Raw genomic sequence first — 11414 nt, 5'->3', positions numbered from 1 at the left:
TTGTGTACTTGTTCTTGTTGCATCATATAGGTTGCTCATCTAGTTGCATATCTACACAACCTACTTTGATGCAAAGTTTAAATTGGTAAAGAAAAGCAAAAATTGTTAGTTGCCTATTCACCCCCCCCCCCTCTAGTCAACTATATTGATCATTTCACTCTCACTATGAGGAGGTTGGATGAGTTCAAGTACAATCTTAACCTTGCGAAAGTTTCTTGAGGTTTAGATTGAGGGGGGGGGGGTGTTAGAAAATATTGTATAGAGATAGGAAAGGTGTTTAACTTCTATCTCTTCTTCTGTTCTATCTCCTCAAACCTCCTATAACAATCACGATCGATCTCCTCTCGATCTATTCTTGTAAGCCACGGCACACATCATATATATACAACCGCGGCCCGAGCAAAGGGTTCAACGCTTCCATCTAGTTTTACAGTTCCTTCATGTTGCCAAGTGTGTGAACAATATGATCGGTTCTTCGAGCAAAAATTTGTGTTGGAGATATTGCACATAGCACTATCTAGAAGGTGACTGCCGCATTGCACATGATCGCATATGGTGTTTCAATAGATTTCATTGATGATCGCTTGGCGATGGGAGAGAACCCTTCAGTCTTGTTTGTCAAGTAATTTGCAAAGGCGATGGTTGAAGTGTTCGAACCATAGTACTCCCTCTGTAAGCTAATATAAAAGCGTTTAGTGTAGGGTTTCGTAGTAATTTCAAAAAAATTCGTACGCACACGCAAGATCATGTGATGCATAGCAACGAGGGGAGAGTATTGTCTACGTACCCAACGCAGACCGACTGCGGAAGCGATGACACGACGTAGAGGAAGTAGTCGTACGTCTTCTCGATCCAACCGATCAAGCACCGAAACTACGGCACCTCCGAGTTCGAGCACACGTTCAGCTCGATGACGATCCCCGGACTCCGATCCAGCAAAGTGTCGGGGAAGAGTTTCGTCAGCACGACGGCGTGGTGACGATCTTGATGAACTACAGCAGCAGGGCTTCGCCTAAACTCCGCTACAGTATTATCGAGGAATATGGTGGCAGGGGGCACCGCACACGGCTAAGGAATAGATCACGTGGATCAACTTGTGTCCACTTGTGTGTTTAGAGGTGCCCCTGCCTCCGTATATAAAGGAGGAGAGGAGGGGAGGCTGGCCGGCCAAGGGGGGGAGGCGCAGGAGAGTCCTACTCCCTCTGGGAGTAGGATTCCCCCTCCAATACTAGTCCAACTAGGATTCCTCGGAGGGGAAAAGAGGAGGAGGGGGCCGGCCACCTCTCCTAGTCCTAATAGGACTAGGGGAAGGGGGGCGCAGCCCATCTAGGGCAGCCCCTTCTCTTTTCCACTAAGGCCCACTATGGCCCAAATAGCTCCCGGGGGGTTCCGGTAACCCTCCCGGTATTCCGGTAAAATCCCGATTTCACCCGGAACACTTCCGATATCCAAATATAGGCTTCCAATATATCAATCTTTACGTCTCGACCATTTCGAGACTCCTCGTCATGTCCGTGATCACATCCGGGACTCCGAACAACCTTCGGTACATCAAACTGCATAAACTCATAATATAACTGTCATCGTAACCTTAAGCGTGCGGACCCTACGGGTTCGAGAACAATGTAGACATGACCGAGACACGTCTCTGGTCAATAAACAATAGCGGGACCTGGATGCCCATATTGGCTCCTACATATTCTATGAAGATCTTTATCGGTCAGACCGCATAACAACATACGTTGTTCCCTTTGTCATCGGTATGTTACTTGCCCGAGATTCGATCGTCGGTATCCAATACCTAGTTCAATCTCGTTACCGGCAAGTCTCTTTACTCGTTCCGTAATACATCATCTCACAACTAACATATTAGTTGTAATGCTTGCAAGGCTTATGTGATGTGTATTACCGAGAGGGCCCAGAGATACCTCTCCGACAATCGGAGTGACAAATCCTAATCTCGAAATACGCCAACCCAACATCGACCATTGGAGACACCTGTAGTACTCCTTTATAATCACCCAGTTACGTTGTGACGTTTGGTAGTACCCAAAGTGTTCCTCCGGTAAACGGGAGTTGCATAATCTCATAGTCATAGGAACATGTATAAGTCATGAAGAAAGCAATAGCAACATACTAAACGATCGGGTGCTAAGCTAATGGAATGGGTCATGTCAATCAGATCATTCTGCTAATGATGTGACCTCGTTAATCAATAACAACTCATTGTTCATGGTTAGGAAACATAACCATCTTTGATTAACGAGCTAGTTAAGTAGAGGCATACTTAGTGACACTTTGTTTGTCTATGTATTCACACATGTATTATGTTTCCGGTAAATACACTTCTAGCATGAATAATAAACATTTATCATGATTATAAGGAAATAAATAATAACTTTATTATTGCCTTAGGGCATATTTCCTTCAGTCTCCCACTTGCACTAGAGTCAATAATCTAGATTACACTGTAATGATTCTAACACCCATGGAGCCTTGGTGCTGATCATGTTTTGCTCGTGGAAGAGGTTTAGTCAATGGGTCTGCAACATTCAGATCCGTATGTATCTTGCAAATCTCTATGTCTCCCACCTGGACTAGATCCCGGATGGAGTTGAAGCGTCTCTTGATGTTTGTCCTTTTGTAAATCTGGATTCCTTTGCCAAGGCAATTGCACCAGTATTGTCACAAAAGATTTTCATTGGACCCGATGCAACTAGGTATGACACCTAGATCGGATATGAACTCCTTCATCCAGACTCCTTCATTTGCTGCTTCCGAAGCAGCTATGTATTCCGCTTCACATGTAGATCCCTCTACAAACGCTTTGTTTAGAACTGCACCAACTGACAGCTCCACCGTTTAATGTAACACGTATCCGGTTTGCGATTTAGAATCGTCCGGATCAGTGTCAAAGCTTGCATCAACGTAACCTTTTACGGTGAGCTCTTTGTCACCTCCATATACGAGAAAACATATCCTTAGTCCTTTTCAGGTATTTCAGGGATGTTCTTGACCCGCTGTCCAGTGATCCACTCCTGGATTACTTTGGTACCTCCCTGCTAAACTTATAGCAAGGCACACTCAGGTCTGGTACACAGCATTGCTACATGATAGAGCCTATGGCTGATGCATAGGGAACATCTTTCATATTCTCTCTATCTTCTGCAGTGATCGGGCATTGAGTCTTACTCAACTTCACACCTTGTAATACAGGCAAGAATCCTTTCTTTGCTTGATCCATTTTGAATTTCTTCAAAATTTTGTCAAGGTATGTGCTTTGTGAAAGTCCAATTAAGCGTCTTAATCTATCTCTATAGATCTTAATGCCTAATATGTAAGCAGCGTCACCGAGGTCTTTCATTGAAAAACTTTTATTCAAGTATCCCTTTATGCTATCCAGAAATTCTATATCATTTCCAATTAGTAATATGTCATCCACATATAATATCAGAAATGCTACAGAGCTCCCACTCACTTTCTTGTAAATACAGGCTTCTCCGAAAGTCTGTATAAAACCAAATGCTTTGATCACACTATCAAAACGTTTATTCCAACTCCGAGAGGCTTGCACCAGTCCATAAATGGATCGCTGGAGCTTGCACACTTTGTTAGTTCCCTTTGGATCGACAAAACCTTCTGGTTGCATCATATACAACTCTTCTTCCAGAAACCCATTCAGGAATGCAGTTTTGACATCCATCTGCCAAATTTCATAATCATAAAATGCGGCAATTGCTAACATGATTCGGACGGACTTAAGCATCGCTACGGGTGAGAAGGTCTCATCGTAGTCAATCCCTTGAACTTGCCGAAAACCTTTTGCGACAAGTCGAGCTTTGTAGACAGTAACATTACCATCAGCGTCAGTCTTCTTCTTAAAGATCCATTTATTCTCAATTGCTTGCCGATCATCGGGCAAGTCAACCAAAGTCCATACTTTGTTCTCATACATGGATCCCATCTCAGATTTCATGGCTTCAAGCCACTTTGCGGAATCTGGGCTCACCATCGCTTCTTCATAGTTCGTAGGTTCATCATGATCTAGTAGCATGACCTCCAGAACAGGATTACCGTACCACTCTGGTGCGGATCTTACTCTGGTTGATCTACGAGGTTCAGTAGTATCTTGATTTGAAGTTTCATGATCATTATCATTGGCTTCCTCACTAACTGGTGTAGGTGTCACTGAAACAGTTTTCTGTGATGAACTACTTTCCAGTAAAGGAGCAGGTACAGTTACCTCGTCAAGTTCTACTTTCCTCCCACTCACTTCTTTCGAGAGAAACTCCTTCTCTAGAAATGATCCATTCTTAGCAACGAATGTCTTGCCTTCGGATCTGTGATAGAAGGTGTACCCAACAGTTTCCTTTGGGTATCCTATGAAGACACATTTCTCCGATTTGGGTTCGAGCTTATCAGGTTGAAGCTTTTTCACATAAGCATCGCAGCCCCAAACTTTAAGAAACGACAACTTTGGTTTCTTGCCAAACCACAGTTCATAAGGCGTCGTCTCAACGGATTTTGATGGTGCCCTATTTAACGTGAATGCGGCCGTCTCTAAAGCATATCCCCAAAATGATAGCGGTAAATCAGTAAGAGACATCATAGATCGCACCATATCTAGTAAAGTACGATTACGACGTTCGGACACACCATTACGCTGTGGTGTTCCGGGTGGCGTGAGTTGCGAAACTATTCCACAGTTTTTCAAATGTACACCAAACTCGTAACTCAAATATTCTCCTCCACGATCAGATCGTAGAAACTTTATTTTCTTGTTATGATGATTTTCGACTTCACTCTGAAATTCTTTGAACTTTTCAAATGTTTCAGACTTATGTTTTATTAAGTAGATATACCCATATCTGCTTAAATCATCTGTGAAGGTGAGAAAATAACGATATCCGCCACGAGCCTCAATATTCATCGGGCCACATACATCGGTATGTATGATTTCCAACAAATCTGTTGCTCTCTCCATAGTACCGGAGAACGGTGTTTTAGTCATCTTGCCCATGAGGCACGGTTCGCAAGTACCAAGTGATTCATAATCAAGTGGTTCCAAAAGTCCATCAGCATGGAGTTTCTTCATGCGCTTTATACCGATATGACCTAAACGACAGTGCCACAAATAAGTTGCACTTTCATTATCAACTCTGCATCTTTTGGCTTCAACATTATGAATATGTGTATTACTACTATCGAGATTCAATAAGAATAGACCACTCTTCAAGGGTGCATGACCATAAAAGATATTACTCATATAAATAGAACAACCATTATTCTCTGATTTAAATGAATAACCGTCTCGCATTAAACAAGATCCAGATATAATGTTCATGCTCAACGCTGGCACCAAATAACAATTACTTAGGTCTAATATTAATCCCGAAGGTAGATGTAGAGGTAGCGTGCCGACTGCGATCACATCGACTTTGGAACCGTTTCCCACGCGCATCGTCACCTCGTCCTTTGCCAGTGCCCGCTTATTCTGTAGTCCCTGATTCGAGTTGCAAATATTAGCAACAGAACCAGTATCAAATACCCAGGTGCTACTGCGAGCTCTAGTAAGGTACACATCAATAACATGTATATCACATATACCTTTGTTCACCTTGCCATCCTTCTTATCCGCCAAATACTTGGGACAGTTCCGCTTCCAGTGACCAGTCTACTTGCAGTAGAAGCACTCAGTTTCAGGCTTAGGTCCAGACTTGGGTTTCTTCTCTTGAGCAGCAACTGGCTTGCTGTTCTTCTTGAAATTCCCTTTCTTCTTTCCTTTGCCCTTTTTCTTGAAACTAGTTGTTTTGTTAACCATCAATACTTGATGCTCCTTTTTGATTTCTACTTCCGCAGCTTTCAGCATTGCGAAGAGCTCGGGAATAGTCTTGTTCATCCCTTGCATATTATAGTTCATCACGAAGCTCTTGTAGCTTGGTGGCAGTGATTGGAGAATTCTGTCAATGACGCAATCATCCGGAAGATTAACTCCCAATTGAATCAAGTGATTATTATACCCAGACATTTTGAGTATATGCTCACTGACAGAACTATTCTCCTCCATCTTGCAGCTATAGAACTTATTGGAGACTTCATATCTCTCAATTCGGGCATTTGCTTGAAATATTAACTTCAACTCCTGGAACATCTCATATGCTCCATGACGTTCAAAACGTCGTTGAAGTCCCGCTTCTAAGCCGTAAAGCATGGCACACTGAACTATCGAGTAGTCATCAGCTTTGCTCTGCCAGACGTTCATAACATCTGGTGTTGCTCCAGCAGCAGGCCTGGCACCCAGCGGTGCTTCCAGGACGTAATTTTTCTGTGCAGCAATGAGGATAATCCTCAAGTTACGGACCCAGTCCGTGTAATTGCTACCATCATCTTTCAACTTTGCTTTCTCAAGGAACGCATTAAAATTCAACGGAACAACAGCACGAGCCATCTATCTACAATCAACATAAACAAGCAAGATACTATCAGGTACTAAGTTCATGATAAATTTAAGTTCAATTAATCATATTATTTAAGAACTCCCACTTAGATAGACATCCCTCTAATCCTCTAAGTGATTACGTGATCCAAATCAACTAAACCATGACCGATCATCACGTGAGATGGAGTAGTTTTCAATGGTGAACATCGTTATGTTGATCATATCTACTATATGATTCACGCTCGACCTTTCGGTCTCCGTGTTCCGAGGCCATATCTGCATATGCTAGGCTCGTCAAGTTTAACCTGAGTATTCTGCGTGTGCAAAAACTGGCTTGCACCCGTTGTAGATGGACGTAGAGCTTATCACACCCGATCATCACGTGGTGTCTGGGCACGACGAACTTTGGCAACGGTGCATACTCAGGGAGAACACTTCTTGATAATTTAGTGAGAGATCATCTTATAATGCTACCGTCAATCAAAGCAAGATAAGATGCATAAAAAGATAAACATCACATGCAATCAATATAAGTGATATGATATGGTCATCATCATCTTGTGCTTGTGATCTCCATCTCCGAAGCACCGTCATGATCACCATCGACACCGGCGCGACACCTTGATCTCCATCGTAGCATCGTTGTCATCTCGCCAATCTTATGCTTCCACGACTATCACTACCGTTTAGTAATAAAGTAAAGCATTACATCGCGATTGCATTGCATACAATAAAGCGACAACCATATGGCTCCTGCCAGTTGCCGATAACTTGGTTACAAAACATGATCATCTCATACAATAAAATTCAGCATCATGCCTTGACCATATCACATCACAACATGCCCTGCAAAAACAAGTTAGACGTCCTCTACTTTGTTGTTGCATGTTTTACGTGGCTGCTACGGGCTTAAGTAAGAACCAATCTCACCTACGCATCAAAACCACAACGATAGTTTGTCAAATAGACTCCGTTTTAACCTTCGCAAGGACCGGGCGTAGCCATACTTGGTTCAACTAAAGTTGGAGAGACAGTCGCCCGCAAGCCATCTCTGTGCAAAGCACGTCGAGGGAACCGGTCTCGCGTAAGCGTACGCGTAAGGTTGGTCCGGGTCGTCTCGTCCAACAATACCGCCGAACCAAAGTATGACATGCTGGTAGGCAGTATGACTTGTATCGTCCACAACTCACTTGTGTTCTACTCGTGCATATAACATCAACATAAATAACCTAGGCTCGGATGCCACTGTTGGGTTTCGTAGTAATTTCAAAAAATTTCCTACGCACACGCAAGATCATGTGATGCATAGCAACGAGGGGAGAGTATTGTCTACGTACCCAACGCAGACCGACTGCGGAAGCGATGACACGACGTAGAGGAAGTAGTCGTACGTCTTCTCGATCCAACCGATCAAGCACCGAAACTACGGCACCTCCGAGTTCGAGCACACGTTCAGCTCGATGACGATCCCCGGACTCCGATCCAGCAAAGTGTCGGGGAAGAGTTTCGTCAGCACGACGGCGTGGTGACGATCTTGATGAACTACAGCAGCAGGGCTTCGCCTAAACTCCGCTACAGTATTATCGAGGAATATGGTGGCAGGGGGCACCGCACACGGCTAAGGAATAGATCACGTGGATCAACTTGTGTCCACTTGTGTGTTTAGAGGTGCCCCTGCCTCCGTATATAAAGGAGGAGAGGAGGGGAGGCTGGCCGGCCAAGGGGGGAGGCGCAGGAGAGTCCTACTCCCTCTGGGAGTAGGATTCCCCCTCCAATCCTAGTCCAACTAGGATCCCTCGGAGGGGAAAAGAGGAGGAGGGGGCCGGCCACCTCTCCTAGTCCTAATAGGACTAGGGGAAGGGGGGGCGCGCAGCCCATCTAGGGCAGCCCCTTCTCTTTTCCACTAAGGCCCACTATGGCCCAAATAGCTCCCGGGGGGTTCCGGTAACCCTCCCGGTATTCCGGTAAAATCCCGATTTCACCCGGAACACTTCCGATATCCAAATATAGGCTTCCAATATATCAATCTTTACGTCTCGACCATTTCGAGACTCCTCGTCATGTCCGTGATCACATCCGGGACTCCGAACAACCTTCGGTACATCAAAATGCATAAACTCATAATATAACTGTCATCGTAACCTTAAGCGTGCGGACCCTACGGGTTCGAGAACAATGTAGACATGACCGAGACACGTCTCTAGTCAATAACCAATAGCGGGACCTGGATGCCCAGATTGGATCCTACATATTCTACGAAGATCTTTATCGGTCAGACCGCATAACAACATATGTTGTTCCCTTTGTCATCGGTATGTTACTTGCCCGAGATTCGATCGTCGGTGTCCAATACCTAGTTCAATCTCGTTACCGGCAAGTCTCTTTACTCGTTCCGTAATACATCATCTCACAACTAACATATTAGTTGTAATGCTTGCAAGGCTTATGTGATGTGTATTACCGAGAGGGCCCAGAGATACCTCTCCGACAATCGGAGTGACAAATCCTAATCTCGAAATACGCCAACCCAACATCGACCATTGGAGACACCTGTAGTACTCCTTTATAATCACCCAGTTACGTTGTGACGTTTGGTAGTACCCAAAGTGTTCCTCCGGTAAACGGGAGTTGCATAATCTCATAGTCATAGGAACATGTATAAGTCATGAAGAAAGCAATAGCAACATACTAAACGATCGGGTGCTAAGCTAATGGAATGGGTCATGTCAATCAGATCATTCTGCTAATGATGTGACCTCGTTAATCAAATAACAACTCATTGTTCATGGTTAGGAAACATAACCATCTTTGATTAACGAGCTAGTTAAGTAGAGGCATACTAGTGACACTTTGTTTGTCTATGTATTCACACATGTATTATGTTTCCGGTAAATACACTTCTAGCATGAATAATAAACATTTATCATGATTATAAGGAAATAAATAATAACTTTATTATTGCCTCTAGGGCATATTTCCTTCATTTAGATCACTACTTTAGTGATTTAAACACTCTTATATTATTTATTTTTTGCGGGTGCACTTTTATATTAGTTTACAAAGGGAGTATTTGAGAGCACCCAATGCTTAGGACACTCAAAGACTTTTGGAGATGAACAAAGCCTGTAGATTTTCAGGTATGCTTGGCTCCATTGATTGCACAGGCCAACGAACTCGACGGCATTTCTCAAGAGGCGCGACAATGTTTAACAAGACACCGTAAAGTAATATCTATACTACTCTATAGTGTACGATTTTTAAATGTTTGGATCTCAAAACCAAAAAGCAATGTGAGTCGTTGGTAGAGTCAATCGGATGGCTGAAAATTGTGGGATTTGCAGCTAGAGTACCAATGCACGTACCACTGATTTCTAGAACCATCACTATATATCAATGTAGGAAAAGTTTCACTTGCCTAAGGTTATCCATTCATGCATATAACTGGTCAGGGTGCACACTGGCAGAGCGTCCGCAACGCGCGCACTAATCGCGTCAGGGAGAAGTTGGAAGTTTTCAAGAAGTTTCAAAGTAAGCTTAGTACGAGATACTAATACTAAGCATGTAAAGCTTTATATACATAATTGAACCCCTTTTTTCGGGCAACATATATACAAAACAGAATTGCTACAATGATGAACTCGATGAAGCTTTACATGCGAAGGTACCATGTTTGAAGGGGGCAGGCCGTGTGTCCATGAATTGAACTTTGCACACATATTTACATGACGTGCAAAGCACATACAATTTTTTACTAGTCTTATATAATTGCACAACAAGTTTTGGCATTTAATAATTGATCTCAATTACCTCTAACTTGGTTCCTCTTGACAATTGTTTCCGCAAGCACTATTCGATCTATTAAAATAAATATGATGTGGTTAGGTTTCAGTCGACTGAGACTTAATCAAGTCTCAGTCAAGTGGCATAGCATATAAATAAGAAAAAAGAAAAGGTTAAAAATAAAATTTTCACGAATCTCCATGCAAGATCTTATGAAATAGCATTGACTGAGACTTGGTTAAGTCTCAGTCGATTGAGATTTAGCAATCCCGATTAAATATTATGTTTCGAGTATCTCTAATACCAGCTTCTTTAAACAAGCTTTTTCTCGACACCAAAGTCTTTCAAAACGACTAAAAACAGCGGAAAATCAAGGTTTTGAAAAACAACAGAAATATGATCAACACTCACCTAATTGCTTAAACTCTGCTTCAACGATCCGGAACAAGAAACAATTAAGTCGTGTCATCTTGGTCCGGAAAAAGAAAAGGGAAACTGCATAATGTTAACTGAAGAACCGCATTATGATCAATACTCACCTAATTGCTTTGCTTAAAAGGGATTTTGCTTCAAGTAAAACACACACACATTTTTTGCATCTTGGCACGTTTGGTTATGCTTAAAAGTAGGCTTGACACCTAAGGATGGTCACACTTGGGGCATATATCTTACACTGGATTACACAACTGGCTCTTCTTCCCACTAGCACTACAATAATTTCAGAAGCAAGCATAAAGGTGGCAAGTTTAATCAAATACGAAAGCAAGGGGCAATGCATGCACAAGCAACAGTATTCGAGGTGATGGGTCCAATACAACTAGGAGGCAGATGGTTTGAGGATGAAGACAGAATTGACCAAGAGGGCCATGGATGTGGCCTACATGGGTTGTTAGGAGCAACTTCCAGCACTAAGCCCTGCTCCTGATTTTGATGATGGAACCAACTAGCCTACTACACATCTTTCTAGGAGATGTTTATCTCCCATTTGGTCTCTGGATTGAAGTACCTTGCAAGCAAGATTCCAATGCCTACTTAAGCCACTCAGACCTACACATCCCCCACTTTTACACCACCTTCGGCACAGGCATGTGGGCCACACCAGTGTTGTAACTCTGTAATTTAGTTGGTTTTGAGAGCTACTGAAAAAGGCTGATAAACAACATCCGTTTCGGGCCCTTGGCTGCCTTTTCAGGAG

Source organism: Triticum aestivum, chromosome 3A (genome assembly GCF_018294505.1).
Source record: "Triticum aestivum cultivar Chinese Spring chromosome 3A, IWGSC CS RefSeq v2.1, whole genome shotgun sequence".
In the NCBI taxonomy this organism is placed as follows: domain Eukaryota; kingdom Viridiplantae; phylum Streptophyta; class Magnoliopsida; order Poales; family Poaceae; genus Triticum; species Triticum aestivum.
Note: the sequence above shows the minus strand (reverse complement) of the source record.